The 16566-nt window shown below is 43.2% G+C and overlaps 1 protein-coding gene across 3 annotated transcripts in view; it reads left to right on the top strand.

Annotated features, from left to right (window-relative positions):
• Positions 1–16566, top strand: part of GTF3C1 (general transcription factor IIIC subunit 1) — a 489121-nt gene that overhangs the window by 58007 nt on the left and 414548 nt on the right. The gene's annotated exons all lie outside the window — the stretch shown is intronic.

The raw sequence follows: 16566 nt of genomic DNA, 5'->3' as shown, positions 1-16566 counted from the left end.
GAGCCATGGGACTTCATGGCATCCTTAGATATCCAGGTATAGGCTGGTGAGCTGGAGTCTGTGCACCAAACCGTTAAGGTCTCCTTTCCCAGCAGCCCAGGCTTCTTCTGCTCTATACAGTACCCCACCCACAGCCACATTTTTTGTTTGCTGCTAGTCCCAAGCTTGAATCTGACTTAACTTGGCAGTCCTGAAGCGTTTTCAGCTGCTCCTCCCTCCTGGTCTGCTGACATATGCTTATGACGTCAGCTGCATGAGTCATGATTGTTGTTATGTTTGCTTTTCCAAATGTAATAGTTCTGCTTGCTGTTCCTACTTCCTCTGGTAGTACTAAACCACCCCAATAAGCCACCCTTTGTCTCATTGGCAATTCAAATAGAAGCTAAATAGGGACATTCCAGATTCTTTTCACAAGGTTACTTTCTCCCCCAAATTTTTTTTTTTTTTAAATATCTCCCTTTTCTGGCATTTGCCTAGTTCAGCTGACTAGGCAGAAAAAAGGCAAGGAAAGGATGGAAAAGTTGCACTATATCCCTTCGGGGGTGTCAACATTTTCTTGCGTCTACTTATCCGAACAGCGATTACGGCAGGACTGCTATGAAATCTGAGAAAGAAAATGGATTATTCTTTTTAGCTACACTTATTATGCAGTATTGAGCCTTCTAGCTGCTGTGGGACTACACGTCTCAGCATGCCCAACTGCAATTTAAGCATGCACTAGTAAGAAACCTATGGCAAGGCATGCTTGGATGTGTAGTTCCACAGCAGCTGGAGGGACACATAATGAACATCCCGGCTTTGGGAAATGTTTAGTCATGCACATCTATCTGTGACCCAGCGGGCCTTACATACTACACTGTCTATTCATCAAGCAGTGAAAAGTGTGGAGAAGTGAGCCAGTGGAGACGTTGCCCATGGCAACCAATCAGCTGCTGTATATAATTTTATAGAATGCAATTTATACATTTTATGTCAACACTGATTAGTTGCCATGGGCAACTTCTCCACTGTCTCACTTTTTTACACTTTTTTCACTGCTTCATGAATAGACCCCTATATTCTCTAGCATGCAAAGACACGGGACTAAAGCAGAGCACTTGTTGATAACTTACAAACTTCACACACAGAAGTGCCCTAGTAAATCATGGCTCCAGTGCTGCGAGTCAGCCATGCTAATTACTGTGCCTCCGTGCCATCGTACAATATGCACGCAGTTGAGTTGAGAGAAATGACACTAAGAGTTACAAATGGCAAACTGTGCATGTGCAGCCCAGAGGAATCCTTACTGTGCACTCGCGAAACAATATGTGCGAAGCTGTAACCATGAACTGCATGCATCTCTGGATTAGGCCCATAAATCTCTGTCTACAGGTCACCACAGAATACACATTAAATGTGTCCTTACAGGTAATTAATGATTGCTTCATAGACTTAAAGGTTTGCCCCCATCATGGTGCTTTCAATTGGTCCTGGTACATGTGATCTAAATCCTACCGGGCCGCTTTTTAGGCCTTCTGAAAGATGGGCTAATAAACATCTCTGCACATATGAACATCTAATCCATATACTCTGTCTAATGTTTTGTTTATCTCACTGTATGTAGTTATATATAATCACACTACTGTACTTCTAATTACCTTTTCTCATACGTCCTAGAGGATGCTGGGGATGCTTCAAGAACCATGGGGTATAGACGGGATCCGCATGAGACATAGGCACACTTTAAGACTTTGATTGGGTGTGAACTGGCTCCTCCCTCTATGCCCCTCCTCCAGCCTCCAGTTTAGATTCTGTGCCCAGCTAGACTGGTCACATACAGTGGAGCTCTACTGAGTTTCTCTGAAAAGACTTTGTTAGGTTTATTATTTTCAGGGAGACCTGCTGGCTACAGACTCCCTGCATCGTGGGAGTGAGGGGAGAGAAGCAGACCTACTTCTTCTGAGTTCAAGGGCTATGCTTCTTAGGCTACCATTAGCTCCAGAGGGTTCGATCACTTGGTACGCCTAGCTGCTTGTTCCCGGAGCCGCGCCGTCACCCCCCTCACAGAGCCAGAAGAAAGAAGCCGGGTGAGTAAAAGAAGAAAAGAAGACTTCAGTGACGGCAGAAGACTTCAGTGTTGAGGTACCGCAGCGGTCGCGCTGCGCGCCATGCGCCCACACACACAGCGGCACTGATAGGGTGCAGGGCGCAGGGGGGGCGCCCTGGGTAGCATGCACACCGAAGTAGTAAACTGTCAAAAATGTGTATTAAAAGTGCCTAGGCACTAAATATAGGACCCCCGCCAGTATAATGTGTAGATTTGAGCAGGACTGAAGCGTGCCAGTGAGGGGGCGTGGCTTAGCCCTCACAGCTCTTTCCGGCGCCATTTTCTCCTCACAGAGATGCTGGTCCTTCCTAAACACTGCTGCATGGATCAGAGTGGAAAATGAGGGGAGGGGGGGGGGGGGAGCACAGTGGTTTGGTGTAATATATAAAGTGAAATACAAACACTATATCATGAGCGCTGGGGAAAATGAGCTGGTAAACTCCTTCTGTGTTATGTCGGTGGGTGTTTGGTACACGTGTGTCGGCATATTTGAGGCAGAGGGCTCTGCCCCAAAGGGAATGACTATGTCGGTGCTGTCGACTCCTAATGGTACTGTGTACATGTAAATATGTCAACATGTCAGTAGAGGTATATTTTTCCCAAGAGAAAACGATATGGGAGACACAGACGTGGGGGGTGTCCCTGTCTGCACCAACAATATCTGACTGGGTGGGTATGGAAATATTATGATGCATATCCGATAGATCTATACCTGTATGTATGTATGTATGTATGTATGTATGTATGTATAGTATGATTATATAGGTCTGTGGCACGATCACAGACGTGATAATATTATGGAGGGAGTCATGTTCGTAGAATAGATTTCTCTCAGACCCCTCAGGGGCGCAAAAATTTTATTTTGCCCAGTTGCTACTCCCTGAGATCGACTCGAAAATCTTTCTTAGGTCGACCATAATGTTTCCTGATCAGATCCTCAAAAATTGGCATTCAGTACCTGTTCATACACACTAGAACGTATTAACGTCACTAGGGACCTTGCTGTTCCTGACAAGAAGAATGTGTGTGTGTGTGTGTGTGTGTGTGTATATATATATATATATATATATATATATATATATATATATATATATATATATATATATATATATATATATATCCAATGGGGAAGTCCCGCACTCTCATCAAAAGTTCATCTTTGGGGCGCTTCTACACAGATGATCCCCTAAATGGGTGATTTCTGATAAATATAGATTCTTGTAAGTAGGCACTCTCCAGTCCATAAATGTGCTTGAAGAAAATTTATTATATCATACTCACAAAGATATGAATGCAAGGCTTCATTATATGCATGAAGACAGAATCACAGCGACGTTTCGGTCCATCAGGACCTTTGTCAAGCGTGTCAGCAGTAAAAGCCACCAGCATAACAACATAGCAGAGTCATTGCAGCAGAAGTCGCATACCTGTTCCCTGGAGACCTCTTAAATACCCCCATTACAAATGGCTAGCACAATATCCTGCTCATTGCAGGAGATGCGCTCCACCTGCGCCCGTCACGGTGTGCGTTCCACTGCCGCATGTCCGGACCCGGCGTGCGTTCCATTGCTGCAAATGCGGAAACGGCTGTGCCAGTACTTCCGGTTCAAAGATATCTCAACAACAGTTTCTCTAGCGACGTCGCCAGACATAGCAACGCTTCCACATAGCAACAAGCAAACAGTGCAAAACACTAAGCCAAACTCATCAGAAGTATACATATATTATAATGGCTACAAAGCAACAAATGCTAAGGTGGAGAAATAATCTAAATAAGATATGATTTCCACTACCAGGGAGACTACTTGATCACATCAGATACATCTAATACATGCAGCCCACCAGCCACCTTTAAAATTAGGTATACTCCTATATATTTTTATTCTAAACCATTTCATGGGGTAATCAAAGAGGAATCCAGGTAAAACCTATTTTTACAACAACACACATCACTATAATCATTGAAAAAAGACAAACAACACAAATGATCATGGTGTGTAGTGCAATTAACCCACGGCCAAATAAAGTGCGCGCGCGAGCACCCATATAAGAACCTCGGTTCTACATAGTAGGAACAAGCGCACACACAGATAGCCCAGGTTCTTGCTCACAACACCATAACCAGTAAACTAAGTCATTAAAATACAATGAAAGACAGTGTTATGATGGAGCAAAAACTATTTTATCTCAAAAAATTCTTTAGGACAAGCTGTTCGTTCAGTCCTCTTGGGGAAATAGTGTCCAACCTAAAGATCCATTCAGACTCTCGTTTATGCAGTTTTAATAAGCGGTTGCCACCTCTGATGGACGGTGGAATCCAGTCAATAATGCGACAACGTAACATAGGAATTTGGTGTCCAGCCTCAACCCAGTGTCTGGCAACTGGCTTATCCGAACTTCCTGACTCCAGGGCCTGTCTAATTGAACATCAATGGTTTGCCATCCGATCTCTAAACCGCCGTTTAGTGAGTCCAACATACACCAGTCCGCATGGACAAATAATAAGGTAAATGACATGATCCAAAAGACAATGTAGACTGTGTTTAATCAATAGGTGCCCCACTATGGGGGTGTGGGAAAGTGGATCCTGGTATTATTGATCGACACGTTGTGCAATCTAAGCACTTGAAACATCCTTTCTTCGAAGATCTTAACCATGTACCACTTATTCCCTTGGGTGGACCAGCAAAAGGTCGCATCAGCATCTGTTTTAAATTTGCACCTCTGCGATATGCCATCATTGGCTGTTGCTGGGACTCTCTACCAAATTTAGGATCGGAGGAAATAATGTTCCAATTTTTGTTGAAGGCACGCTTTACATTCAATGCTTTGTCATCATATCTACTGGTGTATATCATTCTGTTCGCTGTTTTAGCTCTGTTAGTAGAAGCCTGCATTGTAATCTTTTGGCGTGCTTTTTTCAAACACCCCTCAATGTTTTTATGAGAGTAACCCCGCTCTTTCAGTCTGTTCTTAACCTCCAGAATCTGTTGTTCAGCCAAAGATTCATCTGAGTTGATTCTCAAAACTCGCATAAATTGAGAAATTGGTAAACTTGCTTTTAAACTTGGCGAGTGATGGCTAGTCGCATATAATAACGAATTCCTATCCGTCTCTTTCCTATAAAGTGTGGTATTTATACGGTTATCCTTTATCTGGACCGTCACATCCAAGAAGTCGATTGTGTCCTTATCAATTCTAGCTGTCAATTTTATTGGTGTCTGTAACTCATTTAGAGTCTCCACCATCTGCCAAAACCCAGTCTCCGTGCCATTCCATAGTAGGAAAATATCGTCTATAAACCTATAGTACTGTACAATGTTGTTTCCAAATGCAGGAAGAATATATTTAGTCTCAACCAGTGCCTATAGATATTAGCATAAGCAGGTGCCAGGTTAGTCCCCATTGCGGTCCCTGACACCTGCCTATACAAACCACCTGCATACAAGAAATGATTATCCTTCAATACCAGACCTAATAGTTCGATCAAAAAAGGTGGACCAGTGTGTCCAAAGGATATTAAAGCATCACGTATAGAATTCATCCTGGTCTCATGCGGTATTACCGTATATAATGAATTTACATCAAGAGATGCTAAATAAATGCCGTCATAATTCACAGTCTGATCACGTCTGATTTTTTCAAGAAAGTCATATGTGTCCCTCAAATAACTGGGAATCTTTAATACTATTGGCTGCAAAAATGCATCAATAAACTTAGCAATTGGCTGTAACACAGACCCTTGCGCCAATATAATCGGCCGTCCGGGAGGGTCCACTAGGGTCTTGTGGACCTTAGGTAATGTGTAGATATAAGGACACACAGGAAACTCAACTGTCAAAAAATCAGCCGTGTCTTGATCAATCCAACCACTACGTACACCTCTATTAATAGCTGCATCAACCCTATCTTTGATTTCACTAATCACTTTAGCAGAGCAAGGTTTATACGTTGAAACATCAGACAACTGTCTTCTTATTTCACTATCATATTTGTCCCAGTTTTGTAGTACAATTGCCCCGCCCTTATCTGCGGGGCGTATGACCAGATTGTTGTTCTCACGTAATGATCTCAAAGCTAATCTCTGACCTCTAGACAGATTATCATATCTATTGAAACTATCATCATTCCTAATATCAGCTTTCATCACCCGTGAAAAGGTTTTTATACCAGGGTTAGTTGAGGGGGGGTTAAATAAGCTAGGCAATTTTAAATTTATTACTGCGAACAGGTTCACTATGACCACAGGGTCCAAAGAATTCCCTAAGCCGAAGTTTACGACTACATTTAAACTGGTCCACACACAATTCAAAGGGATCATGTCTCACTGTAGGGATGAAGTTCAAACCAATGTCTCATCAGGTGTTAATTGATGGTCAGATATATTAAATATCAATCTCATCTCTGTTTCCTGCGACCTCTTCTCTTTATAACCGCTCCTCCTTGGGTGCGGTCTTCTCCTCTTGGGTATGAGGCCTCTGCCCCACTCTGCACCCCTAAAAAACTGCTCGGTGGGCGATTTCCTGAATGATCAGTGTCAGAAGTGGTAGCAGAGGAGGCAGATGGTGGAGACTCTAAATGAGTTATAGACACCAATAAAATTGACAGCTAAGATTGATAAGGACACAATCGACTTCTTGGATGTGACGGTCCAGATAAAGGATAACCGTATAAATACCACACTTTATAGGAAAGAGACGGATAGGAATTCGTTATTATATGCGACTAGCCATCACTCGCCAAGTTTAAAAGTAAGTTTACCAATTTCTCAATTTATGCGAGTTTTGAGAATCAACTCAGTTGAATCTTTGGCTGAACAACAGATTCTGGAGGTTAAGAACAGACTGAAAGAGCGGGGTTACTCTCATAAAAACATTGAGGGGTGTTTGAAAAAAGCACGCCAAAAGATTATAATGCAGGCTTCTACTAACAGAGCTAAAACAGCGAACAGAATGATATACACCAGTAGATATGATGACAAAGCATTGAATGTAAAGCGTGCCTTCAACAAAAATTGGAACATTATTTCCTCCGATCCTAAATTTGGTAGAGAGTCCCAGCAACCGCCAATGATGGCATATCGCAGAGGTGCAAATTTAAAACAGATGCTGATGCGACCTTTTGCTGGTCCACCCAAGGGAATAAGTGGTACATGGTTAAGATCTTCGAAGAAAGGATGTTTCAAGTGCTTAGATTGCACAACGTGTCGATCAATAATACCAGGATCCACTTTCCCACACCCCCATAGTGGGGCACCTATTGCGATTAAACACAGTCTACATTGTCTTTTGGATCATGTGATGTACCTTATTATTTGTCCATGCGGACTGGTGTATGTTGGACTCGCTAAACGGCGGTTTAGAGATCGGATGGCAAACCATCGATGTTCAATTAGACAGGCCCTGGAGTCAGGAAGTTCGGATAAGCCAGTTGCCAGACACTGGGTTGAGGCTGGACACCAAATTCCTATGTTACGTTGTCGCATTATTGACTGGATTCCGCCGTCCATCAGAGGTGGCAACCGCTTATTAAAACTGCATAAACGAGTGCAGTGGAGAACAACAGACACCGAGGTACCTTCCCTGCACCCCTCTCCCCCTGGAAATAGCTCCTACTGAAATAGGGAGAGACAGGAGAGACAGGAGGGGGGGCTGTGAGGGTGAGGAAGACTGCAGCTGCCATACTCATGCTGGGGAAGATCTATCTAACATTACAACTATAGGGGCATCATCTCCCCCTCCCCATACCCTTTACTGCTTATAATTTGACATCCGATTAGCTGTTCCCTGCATCCTATCATAGTGAAGCTGACTACCCTCATTGCCACCATAGTTGATTACTGAAACTGTCACTATTTCTCCAGCCTGCTGCCACAAAGTGAATTACAACTCCTATTTACCCCCCCCCTCCCCGTCGCCACGTGTGTGGGAGGTGAGAGAGACTATCTTCATACCTACTAATCAGTTCTCAGTTGGCGTGTTTATACGGTGATGCCGCGGGCCGGATTGCCGTTGTAATTGAAATCACAGATATTATTTCCACGCTCTCTAAGTCTCACTGTCTACTCTCCCATATAGTGGTGATAGCAATTTTATACCTGGTAAACACAATTCCATCCCTCCGACGACTTGGAGAACTACACCCACTCTCAGCTTCCCATAATTGGATACATATCGCGGCGATATGTGAAGTCGCGTCACCCGCAACTGTGATGTAGACCTATCCCCACCTTTCTAACCAACGGCAAGTTATGTCATCTGTCCGACCCTCATGAGCTCGTAATTATTACTATGGACAAATTCTTAAGTTCCTCTACACCAAAACCCCAACGATATAGAAGTGGTAGTAAACGCGGAGAACCAAGCACCACCTCTCCACCACTAACCTCCCACCCTGTCTGCCTAGACATCGCGGTTGAAACACCACCTACCATGGCCCCAAAAGCTCCCCCCGCTCCACCTTCCTATTCGGAAATAGTGAAAGCGATTTAAAGAAACCGTGGAACCTTTACTACAAGCTCAGGCTGATAAATTTATGACCGCAGTATCAGACTTGAAATCAGAACTTGGGTCGATGACCCGCAGAATCTCGGTGAACGAGAATAGAATTGGAGTTAACTTTAAGGAAATAGAGGATCTTAAAGAACAAGTCGTATCTTTAGCGACCTCGCGTCAACATATGATGATGAAGATGGATGATTTGGAAAATCGTTCGAGACGTAATAACCTGAGGATTGTGGGCCTTAAAGAATCACTGAAAGGCCCGGACCTGCTGAAATTCCTCATCTCCGACTTACCAGACCTTCTAGGTATTCCCGAAGAACTCTCCTCGATGGAAATCGAACGAGCTCATAGATTGGGTCCCCCGCGTGACTCTAACCAATCTAGACCCCGACCGGTCATTTTTAAATGCTTAAATTTCAGACACAAAGAATTGATATGGTCTGCGGCTCGAAACAAGGGCCCACTTCAATGGGATGGTCAGCGACTGTTCCTCTTTCAGGACTACTCTGCGGAAGTCTCTAGGGCTAGAAGGGAAATGTCTCCAATCTGCTCTCAGCTGGTGAAAAATGGTGTTCGATTTGCCCTTCTCTACCCTGCGAGGCTACGCATCTTCACCCCACAAGGCCCGAAAGATTTCACCTCAGCAGACTCGGCCAAGGACTATGTAACGGAACTTGGAGAATCTGCGAGATTATCCTTGACCTCACATCCATCCTCCCCAAACGGAGCTGCAGTTACCGACTGAAACCTGACACCGGGACTTTATCCATGTTCTTCTACTGGTTGTTATAGTTAACAATTCCCCTCTTATACGAGGTAGATTAAGTTTAGCCCCTACCACGACCATTTCGGAAACATTTCCTTCTCCCGGTATTAGGGTCATTAGGGCGATCTCTTGAGTTGCTTATCATAATATTGCCTGTTGGTTATTTTGTTATTTTTATTGTTCTACATCGCAGCGGGTTCACGCTGAAAGTCCATACTGATGCATGCTGGTGTGGACGCACTCATATGTTATATTTGTCTTAATATTTGTCTTTACCTTTCTCTCTTCTTTCCGACTCCTTTTACTCTCCTCTCTGCTACTTTTTACCTACAGATGTTTGCCTGGCTGTGGTGGGGAATATTTATGTTTATGATACTCTGGATTAATGACGGGAAGCTGTCTTTCTTCATGAGACCGATTGCTACCTTTCTCTATTCCCCCGTTGTTGGTATAAATGTCACAACTTAATATACTATCGTGGAATGTTAGGGGTATTAATTCTCCTATTAAACGGAGACGTATCCTTACCTACTTAAATAAGATAAAAGCTGATGTCTCTATGCTCCAAGAGACACACCTGACCCCCCCTGAACATGCTAAACTTACCATGCTTAGACAAGAGGTTGTGGTGTTTTCTTCATTTTCTTCAAAGGCAAGGGGAGTTGCTATCCTTATCCGTAAGGGGGTGAAATTTGACATACATCATCAGATTATCGACCCTCTAGGCAGATATGTTGTGTTAGATATCACCTTGGAGGGCACCAGATTAACCTTGTGCAATATTTATGCCCCGGCTGTCTATGAAAAAGCATTCTATCTAGAAATAACTAATATTCTCCGTCCATATTCGCATACCTCTCTCATTGTTGGCGGGGATATGAATATGGTGTCCTCTTTGGTTTTGGACAGGAAGGGTGCCTCGTCTCAGGGGGCCCGACTGCCCAAGATCAACCTAGAATACATGTCTGCACAATTGGGACTGGTCGACGTGTGGAGACTTCGTAACCCGGTAGAGTTGGAATATACTTTATTATTCTTCATCCCATAATTCTTTCTCACGTATTGATTACTTTCTTGTGTCCACTGATCTGTCCCCCAGGATCACTGAGGCAGCTATTAACCCTATAACTATTTCAGACCATGCCCCTATATCACTTGTCCTTCAAGGTAGACCGACTTTGGGTACCAATTCCCATTGGAGATTCCCTGCCAAGATGGCGGCTTCTCCGGAATTTAAAACCATGTTGCTGGCTTCCTGGGACTCTTATGCTCTTAACAATGCTGACCATACGTCTGACCCTGCCTTATTTTGGCAGACCGCTAAAGCTGTTCTGCGAGGAGATATAATTGCATTCATGGCGAAATATAGACGAGATCAAGACGCCGCATATAGAGCAGCACAAGCTGTACTCACTTCCTCATTTCAAAATTTTAAAACTGCACCTACGTTGGCTAACAAACAGAAATATAGAGACGCCAAAACTCAATTTGATCATACTCTAACGCATATGGATAATAGATTCCTCACTGCAGGCAAATATAATTTCTTCCAATATGGAGATAAGTCGAGTCGAATGCTTTCCAATTTACTTAAATCTGATAAGGGACCCCATCATGTGACAGCTTTGAGGGATTCGACCTCAGCTGTACAATCCGAAGGGAAAGCAATAGCTGACATCTTCCACTCCTTTTTTACTGATCTCTACTCTCACAACACTGTTGACCAACATACCAAAACCTCCTTCTGGGAAACTGTACAATTACCTCAGATTTCCCAGGATCAATCAGATTCCCTTACGACCCCTATTACTGCCACCGAAGTGACGGAGGCTATTAAAGCCCTTAAACCACTGAAGACCCCAGGCCCTGATGGCTTATCAGGAGAATTCTTTAAACTACTCTCCCCTAAGATTGTGGATTCACTAGTGGCCTTCTTTAACACTGTATTCTCCAACCTCACTATCCCACACCATTTTAACTCGGCCCTGATCCGGGTTATACCTAAATCTGGCAAAGACCTGCTCCTCCCGTCTTCCTACCGCCCTATCTCCCTACTTAATGTAGACTACAAACTGTTTACTAAACTGTTAGCGAACCGACTAAAATTTATTCTGCCTGAAGTAATCCAAAGTGACCAAACCGGTTTTATTTCGGGCAGACACTCGGTGACCCATATCCGCAAAGTTCTAACGGTTCTCCAATCCCTGAGGGGGGTGGAGACGGGTGGTCCCACTTTTCTATTGTCATTGGATGCTGAGAAAGCGTTTGATTTGGTGACGTGGGACCACCTGTTTGAGACACTCCGACGCTTCGGATTTTCTGACAGATTTGTGGCCATTTTACATACCATATACCATAATGCATCTACACAAGTTTTTACTAACCGATATATGTCTCAACCCTTAACGATTCATAGGGGGACCAGACAGGGCTGCCCCTTATCCCCTTTGCTTTTTGCGGCAGCTTTAGAACCCCTGGCTATAGCACTGAGACAATTACCGACCTTCTCGGGGATATCGGTGGGAAAGAGAGAAGTTAAACTCGGACTATTTGCGGATGATATGATCTTATTTGTCTCTAACCCCCGTATCTCAATACCTGCCATTTTTGACACTATACAATGTTTTAGTACCTTTGCAGGTTATCGCATAAACACCCATAAATCGGAACTACTCCCTCTGACCAACATGCGGAACCCTCTTCTCTATGCCGACTTCTCTTCCCAATTCACGCTGACTCCTACCAAACTAAAATACTTAGGTATTTATATTCCCTCAGAACTTTCCCGATTATATCAATTTAACTATATACCCACTATCCAGCAAATCAAAACACGATTAGAATCCTGGAAAGATCTCAAACTTTCTCTGTTGGGTAGGATAGTGGTGATAAAGGCTGTCATTTTCCCGAAACTGGCTTACTTGCTTCAAATGCTCCCCATCACGATCACTAAACAAGACTCCTTACTCTGCTCGCAAATGTTTTCAAAATTCATCTGGAAAAACTCAAAACCCCGCATGCCCAAGACCCGAACTTATGTTAGTAAACGAAAAGGTGGCTTGAGTATGCCCAATGTGACGATGTTTGCCAGATCGGCACTATTTAAATTTGCCTCAGACTGGCTCCTTCGATCAGATATATTCACGAACTTGGAACTTGAAGAAGCACTGTTTTCCCCGTACTCCCCTGCAGCATTGCTCCACACACCGAGGTCTAAACTACCCCAGGGGGTTAAGACTAATATTTTATTTTGGGACACTTATAGGGCCTGGACCTCCATACATAAACTATTTCGTACTGACCCCTTTGAATCACCATACTTACCCTTATGGGGTAACCCCAATTTCCCCTCTTCTTTAGATAATCGTCATTTTTACACATGGAAATGTAAAGGGACATACACTATTAGAGATGTCTTTGATCCTGGTGGACAGATGTTCTCCTTTCTGCAACTACGTGACAAATTTTCTTTACCCCACTCCAACTTCTTCATGTTTCTCCAAGTACGCCATTATATTAACTCCCTTAAGGACCCCTTGGGCAAAGAGACCTCCACTCGAACGATTCTTGACACTCTCCTGTTCTGCAGACATAATCCATTCAAAATTCGTTATCTCTACAATGACCTGATTGAAGCGTTAGCCCCCTCTTGGTCCCCTCTCACTGATTCTTGGAAGCGAGAACTTCCAGAGACACCTGAGATGGGCGGGGTTTCAAAGAACACTGATGCGGTCCTAAAAGCTCTAAAATCAGCTAAGTTACAAGAAATACATCTAAGGATTGTAAACAGGATGTATATATCCCCCTCCCAAAGACAACACTTCCGCCAGGGTGAGTCGGGCAAATGCCCTAAATGTGGAGTAAATGGAGCAACCCTTACACACAACCTATGGTCATGTGGGAAGGTTAAACGCTTCTGGTGTAAGATTCTCCAGTATTTATCCCGACTATTCAAGTTAAATCTTCCTGGACTAGTGGGCCCGCTGTTGTTTGCTGACTTCTCACCCTGGCTGTCGCAATTTGACCTAGCCCCTGCGATCCCTCTGCTGACTGTGATGGTCACGGTGGCAAAACAGGTGATAATGAGGCATTGGATATATAAAACTGCACCATCAGTAGGAGAATGGGAATCCGCGTTATTAGATGTGCTGTTTTGTGAGAGACGAATGGCCACTTTCCAAATTGAGAATGGAGTTGTACTCTTCCATAAAAAATGGGGACTGTATATTGAGAGTTTACCCCCTGCTAGACGCGAAGGTATTTGGAGGGTATTCCGAGACACAACGTGGTACTGGACTGGTCGGATAGCGGGAATTTATTACGTGATTATCTGTAATTTAAAAGGCAGGGTTGATGGGTAAATCCCACTTATAATACCGACCCTCCAAAAGGATGGCTCTCCACATTGAAACGGTCACCCCAAAATCGAGATTTACTCCCCTCATCCAGAATGTATATTAGATCGCCCCCCCCCCCCCCCCCCCCCGGCAATATACATCACCCAACTATAGCATTTCTGTATTATTTTCTTTTCTTTACTTTCTATCTCTATCCTATTTCTTTTCTGTCCTTCCTCCTCTCTAGCAGATGTGATATTTAGTTTATGTCCTGTGTATGTGGTGGGCGGTTGGGGAGAGTGGGACACCTAGGTGTATCGTTTCCTCTGCGCTCGCTGCTGGACAGCTGGACTTATATTACCCTATGTGAACTGTTGCTATCTTCTTTTCTTTTCCCTCTTTCCTTCCTCATCAAAAAATAGAAAAGATGTACAGCCTTCAATTTTCTGCATGCTATTCACTATTGGTTTAGAATATCTGTCATTGCTAAATAATCTTGTAAACAGTCTCCTGGAAACTTATGTTATGACTATATGGCTGTCTAATAAAGAAATTTATTAAAAAAAAAAAACTGCATAAACGAGAGTCTGAATGGATCTTTAGGTTGGACACTATTTCCCCAAGAGGACTGAACGAACAGCTTGTCCTAAAGAATTTTTTGATATAAAATAGTTTTTGCTCCATCATACCACTGTGGATTTTTTCCACTGTCTTTCATTGTATTTTAAGGACTTAGTTTACTGGTTATGGTGTTGTGAGTAAGAACCTGGGCTATCTGTGTGTGCGCTTGTTCCTACTATGTAGAACCGAGGTTCTTATATGGGTGCTCGCGCGCGCACTTTATTTGGCCGTGGGTTAATTGCACTACACACCATGATCATTTGTGTTGTTTGTCTTTTTTCAATGATTATAGTGATGTGTGTTGTTGTAAAAATAGGTTTTACCTGGATTCCTCTTTGATTACCCCATGAAATGGTTTAGAATAAAAATATATAGGAGTATACCTAATTTTAAAGGTGGCTGGTGGGCTGCATGTATTAAATGTATCTGATGTGATCAAGTAGTATCCCTGGTAGTGGAGATCATATCTTATTTAGATTATTTGTCCACCTTAGCATTTGTTGCTTTGTAGAAAATATGTGAGCGGAACAGAAAATAGCGCTTGGTAGAAACAAAGCAGCCCAGGTGTATTCTGGTGACTCCCAATCACCAAAAAAGCTAATGGAAAACAACTGGTGTTGAATACACCGTTGGCGCTAACCACCTTCTAAACAAAAGTCACGTAATAATCTTGATCAATAGTCCCAAAGTGAATCTTATGTCTCACTTGCAGTGTTCCTCCTTCTAGATGTTAATTCTTCTCCAATTTCAAAATATTTCAAGGTTTCCTTGTATGGAGATGTTATTCATAAAAAGAAAAAATAGCGCATATAGTGTAGTATTTTAGACAAAGGCAAATTTATTCAATTATAAAATACATAAAAGTGTTCTTATCCAATTAAAAACTTCACTCTATGATAAAATTGGAACCGTACCGTGTCGAGCTCCCAGCATGGAGCAATGAAAAGAGTAAAAATGGAAGGTTCCGGAATTCCTCCCTCCTCCCTTCACGCAAAACGCTGGGCACTGGACCTGGCAGGGTTCTCCTATTGTTCTAGATGCAGGTAAATGGATCACTGGATGCCGCCAACGCGTTTCGAGTTGTGTAGAACTCTTCCTCAGGGCAGAATGATCCATACCTGCATGTATCCCCTTTTTATACTAAAATTGACCCGGAAGTGAAAGCATACTTCCTGTTAATTCTTGTAGCCAATATAATATATGTATACTTCTGATGAGTTTGGCTTAGTATTTTGCACTGTTTGCGCGTTGCTATGTGGAAGCGTTGCTATGTTGGACGACGTCGCTAGGGAAACTGTTGTTGAGATATCTTTGAACCGGAAGTACTGGCACAGCCGTTTCCGCATTTGCGGCAATGGATTGCACGCCGGGTCCGGACATGCGGCAGTGGAACGCACGCCATGACGGGCGCAGGTGGAGCGCAGCTCCTGCAATGAGCAGGATATTGTGCTAGCCATTTGTAATGGGGGTATTTAAGAGGTCTCCAGGGAACAGGTATGTGACTTCTGCTGCAATGACTCTGCTATGTTGTTATGCTGGTGGCTTGTACTGCTGACACGCTTGACAAAGGTCCTGATGGACCGAAACGTCGCTGTGATTCTGTCTACATGCATATAATGAAGCCTTGCATTCATATCTTTGTGAGTATGATATAATAAATTTTCTTCAAGCACATTTATGGACTGGAGAGTGCCTACTTACAAGGATATATAGATATATATAATATATATATATATATATATATATAATATATATTTATATATAATATATATTATGTGTGTATAGGTGCATTGGAAGGTATATATGTATGTATATAAAGATATTTATAATGAATGCTGAGGTAAGGTTTGTCCTTCTCAATGGATAGAAGGTGAGTCACCCCCTGGTCTGCACGGGGCCCTGTCACAAAGGATCATATGCAGGAAGATATGCGATACACTAATTATGTGTCCGCATGTACCTTTGTTTGTGCTTGCATTACATGCGCATGGGGGAGTAGTTGTATGCAACTTAAGTTGTGTCATGTCTATATCATTGCAGCATACTGCCGTGCGACTACAAGGGATATTGGACTCTTGTTTTCGCGGGCCACTTCCATGGCGGTCTCGACTAGGAGGGCGTTGTGGATTCACCAAGGAAATGCTGAGGCTGACTCTGAGAAGAACTGGAGTATCTTCCCTATGAAGGTGGGATGGCTTTGTTAAGTTGATCTCGGCAGATACCACTGGTAAGTCTACCTTCTTGACCTATGTT

The sequence above is a fragment of the Pseudophryne corroboree genome, chromosome 7 (genome assembly GCF_028390025.1).
Source record: "Pseudophryne corroboree isolate aPseCor3 chromosome 7, aPseCor3.hap2, whole genome shotgun sequence".
Classification (NCBI taxonomy): Eukaryota; Metazoa; Chordata; class Amphibia; order Anura; family Myobatrachidae; genus Pseudophryne; species Pseudophryne corroboree.
Note: the sequence above shows the minus strand (reverse complement) of the source record. Positions and strands in the feature narration are given on the sequence as shown.